At 30.2% G+C, this 9,399-nt stretch overlaps 3 non-coding genes across 3 annotated transcripts; 2 read left to right on the top strand and 1 right to left on the bottom strand.

Annotated features, from left to right (window-relative positions):
- The first annotated feature begins 2,950 nt into the window (after positions 1 to 2,950).
- TRNAS-GGA (transfer RNA serine (anticodon GGA)) lies at positions 2,951 to 3,037 on the top strand. The gene has a single exon. It is a non-coding gene; the product is annotated as a tRNA-Ser (tRNA).
- A 1,378-nt stretch (positions 3,038 to 4,415) lies between these two features.
- On the bottom strand, positions 4,416 to 4,488 carry TRNAT-UGU (transfer RNA threonine (anticodon UGU)). The gene has a single exon. It is a non-coding gene; the product is annotated as a tRNA-Thr (tRNA).
- Positions 4,489 to 7,332: 2,844 nt separating this feature from the next.
- TRNAF-GAA (transfer RNA phenylalanine (anticodon GAA)) lies at positions 7,333 to 7,405 on the top strand. The gene has a single exon. It is a non-coding gene; the product is annotated as a tRNA-Phe (tRNA).
- Positions 7,406 to 9,399: the final 1,994 nt, after the last annotated feature.

Genomic DNA, 9,399 nt, shown 5'->3' with positions numbered 1-9,399 from the left:
CAGAATCCCCCTGTCGAATGGCCTGTTCTCCCCGGTCGGAATAGGCGGGTCAATTCCTTCCCTTAGAACCGTACTTGAGAGTTTCCTACCTCATACGGCTCGGCAGTCAATTCTTTTGGTGTCCCATTTTTTTACCCTACCATATATCCAATTGAATGAGATTTCTCATAGATCCTATCGATTTGTCTCGGGTTAACCAAAAGAGGTTAATTACATGAGTTTCAAACTTTAATTTGGATTAAATTAATAATGAGTTTTATCTTTTCTCCCACCTTCAGAAAAATAAAGCATAGGCGTTTCGGGATTATCGTCCGTTAGATTTTTCTGAAAGGTAACTATCTCGGTTTCATATCATATATAAATTTATATAGAATCCTTGAAAAAGACTTCTTCCTCATAAAAAAGACTTACTGTCTTTGGGATCTGATGCTACACCGCTGCTCAATAACTTAGGGGATCGGCTCTATTACATAAGTTGATTCCTAATTTTTATCTCATATCATGACATAAATAAGCAGTTCTTATTTATTTTTATTGTATCGGCCCAAAACCTCGCTAATTGATCTTTACGGTGCTTCCTCTATCAATTAGATCCTTTATCCATAGAATAAAGTATCTAGGCATATATATTTCTTCATATTTTGACTTCTATGAAGTTTCTTTTTTTTTTTTCTTTTTTTGTTACAGCTGATAAAAATCGTTTTTTGGACGATGCAATATGTAGAAAGCCTATTTTATTTACTAGCGTATTTATTTACTAGCGTATTTGCTCTTTCTTTCCTTTTTTTTTTTATTTCTATAGTGGAGATAGTCGCACGTAATGACAGATCACAGCCATATTATTAAAAGCTTGTGGTAAGAACGGGTTTCGTTCTAGTGCTCGAAAATAATATTCTAAAGCTTTTGTATGTTCTCCGTTACTTGTGTGGATAAGGCCTATGTTATAGAGTATATAACTTCGATCATAGGGATCAATTTCTAGTCGCATAGCTTCATAATAATTCTGTAAGGCTTCCGCATAATTTCCTTCGGATTGAGCCGACATCCGTTACGGTCGTCATTCGATTCAACGAATTCTCCGTTCCAAAACCGTACGTGAGATTTTCACCTCATACGGCTCCTCCTTTATGTGCATAATGAGAATAATCCATGGAATTAAAAAAAAGGTCGAAATATTGTCATTATGAACTGAGCGGGGCTAATGTTTTTACAAGAAATCTCTAGCCAACCCTCTTGCAAAAGATCTTTTCTTACCATCAAGCGTGTTCGTACTAGATAAATAAAGTAAACTCCAACAATTTCTTTGTTCTCAACGCTCCTTAATTTCCAGGAATTAGTCACTTCAACAATCTTCGATGGTTATATGGGTATCCAAAGTACGAACAAGATGGATGTTTGTTGTCCCAACCATTTCTCTTAGTTCCGATCCCGATAAGGAAAGGGAATCCTTTATAACAATAACAAAGTTTTCGTGTTGTTGATTCCTAGATGTAGTGCTTCTTCCTCTATGCCGCCTATTGGTACTAGTGTAGTAGGGTTGACCCACAATACAGACCCATAGGTGTAACCTTTCGCTCAATACTCGAATCAACAATTGAAGCATCTGAGGTTGCATTAATCGGGGATACACGACAGAAGGAATTGCTTTATTTATAAACTTCACCTTCAACAAGCGTAGATTTCTTTTTTTTTTTCAATAGTCTTTTTTTTTTTTTTTCTATTCCGAATCATGTGTCTTTTTCCTAAGACTAAGAGCGGTAAAATAAAAATAAAAAAAAAAATATATATAAAATAATTAAAATATATAAAATAATTATAATTATATAATAATAATCAAATCGCACCATCTCTGTAATAAGTAAATGCCTCTTTTTCTCCTGAAGTTGTCGGAATTATTCGTAATAAGATATTGGCTACGATTGAAAAGGTCTTATCAATAAAATTTCCATTTATCCGCGATCTAGGCATAGGTAGCAATCCATTCTATAACTCTTTTCATTACCCCTTCGTGAGAAAAAAAAAAGGATCTCACAAACAAAGGAAGCGTACAGTACGAAATAACATAAAAGCAGACCCATTCCATAAAAAAAAAAAAAAAAAAGATATAGCCCTCTACTTTACTTCAATTTTTTTGGCAGGAATCAAGAAAAAAAAAAAAAAAGAAATATTTGAATCCTATTTTATTTCATCCAAATTTATTAGTATAAGAATTTATTAGTATAAGAATAAAATATAAAAAGAAAAAAGAATTATTACGATTTCATCGAAGTTGAAGAATCAAAAAATTTATCCTACGGATTAGGATAGATTAGCAAAATTAGAGAAGTTTTGATTAAATTATGATAAAAAGAGGAAAAATAATCGAATAATCGTTCTATGATGAAAATAAAATAACTGCCCTTTTTTGTGTTTTGTGCATAGCAGGTATACAACATATAATCAAATATAAAAATCCCTTAGAGGATTTATGAATTTGTAATAGATTTACAGAGTAAGAGGTTGTTGTTGAGAGATCTAAAACTGGAAAAGAATTTTAGAATTCTTATAGAAATGGGGAATTAGAGTCTAAAGAGAATTATGAACTAAAAATATCCATTAAGCATAGTCTAAAAAAAAAAAACCAATCGATTGATTTGATTCGTTTCAATTCATTGATTTAATCCAGTCCGGTAGAAATATCAGAAAAAAGATGGGAGTGCCTTTTTCGCAAACATGAATAGATATATATGGTATATGTTTATCGTATTATATTATTTATTTTTAACAGCCCCCTCACAAAAAAATTTCTTCGAGTCGGGAGGCTAAAGAAAAAGTGCTGAAAAAAGTGATGAAAAGTTTTCTATTTTTATAGCTAGTTTTCTAGTTAGAATTGATATTGTTCGTACCTCTCGAACAATCTAATATGAATAACTCGCTATTCGCTCGGGTTATCGGCCATAATAATTATGTAGGAGAGATGGCCGAGTGGTTCAAGGCGTAGCATTGGAACTGCTATGTAGACTTTTGTTTACCGAGGGTTCGAATCCCTCTCTTTCCGCACCTTCACCTAATTCGCCAATGTAACTGACTACAATGTATCAAATCAAATAAGAACAGATACTAAAGAGTTAGACCCTTCTTTGATATAGATTCTCTATTCCCAATTTCTTTTTAATACGGAATACGTAAAATAGCGTACAGGGGATGAAAATCTACCTACGGATCTATCATACATGAATAGGAGAAAAATAAAATTTCCGAATCAAATCCCTTACCCTGTCTTCCTTTACTTAACCTTAACTCAGGTGAAAAGGGAGCAGAACCCTTGTTTTGTTATTTTAGTTAGGTTTAAGTCTGACGAGAATAATATTCTACGACAAGCAATTCATTTATTTTCAAACCGACCCATTTCCTATCTATTATTTGATTGACTAATCCTTTATATTGTAATGTGTGAAGGGTCAAATGCTTTGGTAATTCCTCATGGGTGGATGAATCAAGATAATTTTGAATCAGAGTTCTAGATTTTTGTTCATCCCTCGCTGAAATAATATCTCGGGGTTTGCAGCGATAACTTGGTATATCTACTGTACGACCATTAACTAAAATATGTCTATGGTTAACTAATTGGCGGGCTTGAGGAATAGTTGAAGCCATACCTAATCGAAAAAGGATGTTATCCAAACGCATTTCAAGTAATTGTAGTAAAACCTGACCTGTTGACCCTTTTGCTTTTCTGGCAATACGAACGTATTTAAGTAATTGTCGTTCTGTAAGGCCATAATGAAAACGCAATTTTTGTTTTTCTTCTAAACGAATACGATATTGAGATTTTTTACCGGAGCGCGATCGGTTTCTAAGATCGCTTCCGGCTCTAGGACTTTTACTAGTTAGTCCCGGTAAAGCCCCCAGACGGCGTATTTTTTTGAAACGAGGCCCTCGGTAACGCGACATAAAGACTCCTTATTAATTTGAATTTTATTGAAATTTCATAAACCTAAATTAAAACTGAACTAAATGAAGCGAAATCGACTGAAGGATTGTACTACAAATATTAATGAGATGAATTGGATCAATATCCATACTTTTTTGTATTGTATATAATGTATATTGTATATAATGTATACAAAAAATAGAAATTAAAATAAAATATATATAATATATAAATATATTAAATATAAAATATATATTAAATATAAAATATAAAAATTAAAATCTAAAAATTAAACCAAAAAAAGTTTCCTTTTTTTTTTTCTTGATTTATTCTGCAAAGATCTAACTCCTCCAATTTTATTCCTAATTGAAAGTTTCTACGACATAATAAACGGATCGTTGACCTTTGGAAAGAAAAGGGGAAAAAGCTTTTTCAATGTTCTTTGATTTCAAAAAAACATTATCAATCATGTAAAAAAGTAAAAAAGCAAACAAATAGAGAAAGCCGGCTATCGGAATCGAACCGATGACCATCGCATTACAAATGCGATGCTCTAACCTCTGAGCTAAGCGGGCTCAAATAATAGAAATTTTGTATCCATAGGAATTCAGCAAACTATTACGATCTTATCTATTAACTATCTATTAGTTATTCATAATTACTATGAATTATTAATATGAATTATAGACTAGAATTTAGAAAAACTAGAATTTTAAATTTTAAATGCCATATTTATGCCATACATAATTTATGCCATATTTAATATAATCATATTTAATATAATGATATATAATAATATATAATAATATATAATAATGGTAGATTCAATCTAATATTCAATCTAATATTGATAGAATATAATAATTAAGAATAGAATAATATAATTCTATTTGATTATATTTTAATCATTCTATTTGATTATATTTTAATCATATTAAAAATGATATTTTAATTTAATCATATTTTAATTTAATCATATTAATATTTAATAACATTATATTTAATAATATTAAATTATAATAATATTATTATAATTTAATTCTAATTTTATTATAATTATAAAAATTATAAAAATAAATTATAAATATATTTATAATTTTTATAATTATTTATTATTTATCTCTATATTATATATTTTTATTTTATATTTATTTTATTATATGTTATCTTTATTCTATTAGTCTATTCTATTTAGTATTCTATTCTATTTAGTATTATATTCTATTTAGTATTATATATATAATTTAGTATTATATATATATTAGTATAATATTAGTATACTAAGTATAATATTACTATATTTTTTATTTTATATTTTTAGTATTTTTTAGTATATTTTTAGTATATTTTACATTTAAATTATATATAATTTTTTTTTTTTATATAGATATAGATATAGATTTAATTTAATAGATAGATTTAATTTTAATATAGATAGATAGATTTAATATAGATTTAATTTATTTATATTTAATATTTATTTATATTTAATATAGATTTAATATATATTTAATTTATTTATATTTAGTTTAGAATTATAAATAGAGTCTAATAATTAGATAATTATAGTGAAAATATTTTTATGCATTTATATATAATTTATATTTATATATAATTTATATATATATTATCATTATATAAATGATACGTTATAAGTCTAAATAATTAGAATGAAACTTTGTTTTTTAGACTAACTAATTCGAATTATCTTCGAAGTCGAAATAGAAATGAATGGAATAATTAGTTCTAGCTATTATGCTATTATACTAGAAAATAAATAATTAATAATGAATAAATTTTAAAATGAATAAATTTTAATAATGAATAAATTCAATTTTCATTTTTATTTTTATTTTTTTAGTTATCTTATTATGGTTATATAGGATAGTCTAATAAAAGAATAAGAATAAAAATAAAATTAAAGAAAAAAGAAAAGATGCAACCCATAGAAATGAAATCCAGATCATAATGAGAGATGAGAGACTCCTTTCTTTTGTTTTCATTCATAAAGGCGGAAGCTAAGACGAAAAAAAAAAAAAAAATCGACCGTTCGAGTAAATTGCCTGAGAAAACTGAGAGTAAGGGGGGCATATATATGTTATGGAATATCCATCTATATTGAATTGCGAATACAGAAATGATAAAATATTTTCTGATTGGACCAAATAAATACGGGTCTCCGATAGAGACGAAAGAAGATAAACAAACAAGAAATAAAATAGGTAAAGACCCTTCGATATAAGAATCAGTATCTATATCTACTAAATTCAATACTAAATTCAACGGTTTTCGCATAAAAAGAAAGAAAATAAATAAATGAAAGAAAGGGGAAAGGAAGGGAAGGAGAAAGGGGGAAGGAAGTGCATCCTAATGAGATCCTAATCTCAAGACACAAAGGGGATATGGCGAAATTGGTAGACGCTACGGACTTAATTGGATTGGATTGAGCCTTGGTATGGAAACCTACTAAGTGATAACTTTCAAATTCAGAGAAACCCCGGAATGAAAAATGGGCAATCCTGAGCCAAATCCTATTATTTTACGAAAATAAACAAAGGTTCAACAAGCGAGAATAATAAAAAAGGGATAGGTGCAGAGACTCAATGGAAGCTATTCTAACAAATGGGGTTGACTGTTGGTAAAGGAATCCTTATATCGAAACTCCAGAAAGGAGAGCAAGATATACCTATATAAAATATAAAATAAATAGGTATACTAATGAAAAACCAAAAAAGACGACTCGAACCCGTATTTTTTTTATTTATATGCAAAATCAATTTATATGAAAAATAAAAAGAATTGTTGTGAATCGATTCCAAGTTGAAGAAAGAATCGAATAGAATATTCATTAATCAAATCATTCACTCCATAGTCTGATAAATCTTTTGAAAAACTGATTAATCGGACGAGAATAAAGATAGAGTCCCGTTCTACATGTCAATATCAATACCGACAACAATGAAATTTATAGTAAGAGGAAAATCCGTCGACTTTAAAAATCGTGAGGGTTCAAGTCCCTCTATCCCCAACCCCAAAAAGCCCGTTTGCTATCTATTTATTTTATCCTACCCTTTTTGTTAGTGGTTCAAAGTTCCTTATGTTTCTCATTCATCCTATTCTTTTCCATTTTACAAGCGTATCCTAGCAGAATTTTGTTCTCTTATCACAAGTCTTGTGATATGATATATTGTGATATATATATGATATACGTACAAATCAACACCCTTGAGCAAGGAATACCTATTTGAATGATTCATAATCCATATCATTACTCATACTGAAATTTACAAAGTCTTCCTTTTAAAGATCCAAGAAATTCCCCTTTTAATTTAATACTTTTTCGTTTTTTTTTTTGTTTTCATTTTTAAGTGACATAGACCCAAGTCATCTAGTATTATGAGGATAATGCGTCGGTAATGGTCGGGATAGCTCAGTTGGTAGAGCAGAGGACTGAAAATCCTCGTGTCACCAGTTCAAATCTGGTTCTCGGCGTATGATTAATTTGTATGAGTATCTACTCTACAAATTAATTGATATAGATCGACATAATACATACTTATCTAGCTAGCTATCTGGAAGTAAACCCTCTCTTTATTTATTTTTTTTTTTTTTTTTGTTTCTATTTTTTAGATGAGCAAAGAGTCTATTATAATTATAATGTAGTAAAAAAAATAAATAATGTAGTAAAAGAAAAAAATTTCATTATCTTTCCTCTTCTTTTTTATTTGTTCACGCTGTGGCTCCTCACATTCAAAAAGAATGTTAATACTTCATACATATTTAATTAAAAAAAAAGATTAAAATAGTTGGTTGAAAGGCCCAACCAAAAGTCTGGTCTAGAGGAGTTCAAGGATAGAAATAACCAAGACTCATCTCAGCTACAGTACAAATAGAATCCGATTCCCTTTCATTTATTTATTTGTATTCTCTTTCATATTCCATTTCTTCATTCCTTTCTATGTGACTCTCTAGAGTTCATCTAAGTGATGTGCGCGATACAAAGTTCACGGTATAGGAACCCTTGTTGTTCATCCTATTGTCTCGGCTCGTCCGAAATAAAATAAAAAGGTATCTTCAAAAATCGAGAATTTCAATGATGTATTGTCTTTTATTTCTTTTTATTTATTAGCCTATCCATAAGAATACGAATGAAACCTCAATTCCTCCGTTTGAGCTAGAAGAGAATGTACAAATATTCCTTGAATATTTGAAGTTGTAATTAGTTTCTTATCATTCAATGAGCGTCTTGTATTTCATAAAAATTGGGGGCAATGTAATCCTTACGTAAAGGCCACCCTATCCAACTTTCGGGCATTAAGATACGTTTCAGTCGTGGATGATTCTCATAAGAGATTCCCAACATGTCATAAGATTCTCGTTCTTGAAAATCCGCACTTTTCCAAACCCAGAAAACAGACGGAATTCTAGGGTTACTCCTTGGAGCAAATACTTTTATACATACTTCTTCCGGTTGATCTACACCATACTCTATTCTCGTAAGATGATACACACTGGCTAACAGTCCGCCTGGTGCTACATCATAAGCACATTGGGAACGTAGATAATTGTAACCATATACATATAAAATAACAGCAATGGAATGCCAATCCTCGGGCTTTATTTGTAAAGTCTCTATTCCTTGGTAATCGAAGCCCAAAGATCTATGAACTAGCCCGTGTTTGACTAGCCAAACAGACAAACGGCCCTGCATCTTTTTTATCTCTCCCGCACTTTTCTTTTTTATTTGTAATTTGTATAAGATAAGTATTTCACATTTACGATGAAATCGAATTTATGAAGATTAATTCGTTGTTTGTTATTCTGTTTCTGAATCCTACCTAATTCACTAATTCGTGGGAAGATATTGAACTTTTGTAGTTGAAAAATGTTTCAGGAGGAATCTCTGAAGTAGATGGTGGTTGATAGAGTAATCCTTGATTATAATTTCCAGTATGAGTACTGCGTACAAGACAAAACTTGTGATTGGTAGTAAAACACCGATCCCCCTGTTGAGATCTAATTCGATCTTCATAGATTTCGCGAGATATTTTCTTACGAAGTTTTGTTATAGCATCTATAACTGCCTCGGGTTTAGGGGGACAGCCCGGCAAATAGACATCCACAGGAATTAGCTTATCGACTCCCCGAACAGTACTATAAGAATCAGTACTGAACATCCCTCCTGTAATTGTACACGCGCCCATAGCAATAACATATTTAGGTTCGGGCATTTGTTCATATAATCTCACTAAAGAGGGAGCCATTTTCATTGTTACTGTTCCAGCTGTTAAAATTAGGTCCGCTTGTCTAGGACTCGATCTTGGGACCAGCCCATAACGATCAAAGTCGAATCGTGAGCCTATTAATGAAGCAAATTCAATGAAGCAACAACTGGTACCATAAAGAAGCGGCCATAAACTGGAGAGTCTTGACCAATTTGAAAGATCATTTAATGTAGTTGAAATAACTGAGTTTTGGGTTGTTCG

This window comes from Durio zibethinus, unplaced genomic scaffold (genome assembly GCF_047325235.1).
Source record: "Durio zibethinus cultivar Kanyao isolate XHJ-2024 unplaced genomic scaffold, ASM4732523v1 HiC_scaffold_2, whole genome shotgun sequence".
Taxonomy (NCBI): domain Eukaryota; kingdom Viridiplantae; phylum Streptophyta; class Magnoliopsida; order Malvales; family Malvaceae; genus Durio; species Durio zibethinus.
The sequence above is the reverse complement of the archived record's forward strand: the minus strand, read 5'-3'. Positions and strand labels throughout refer to the sequence as shown.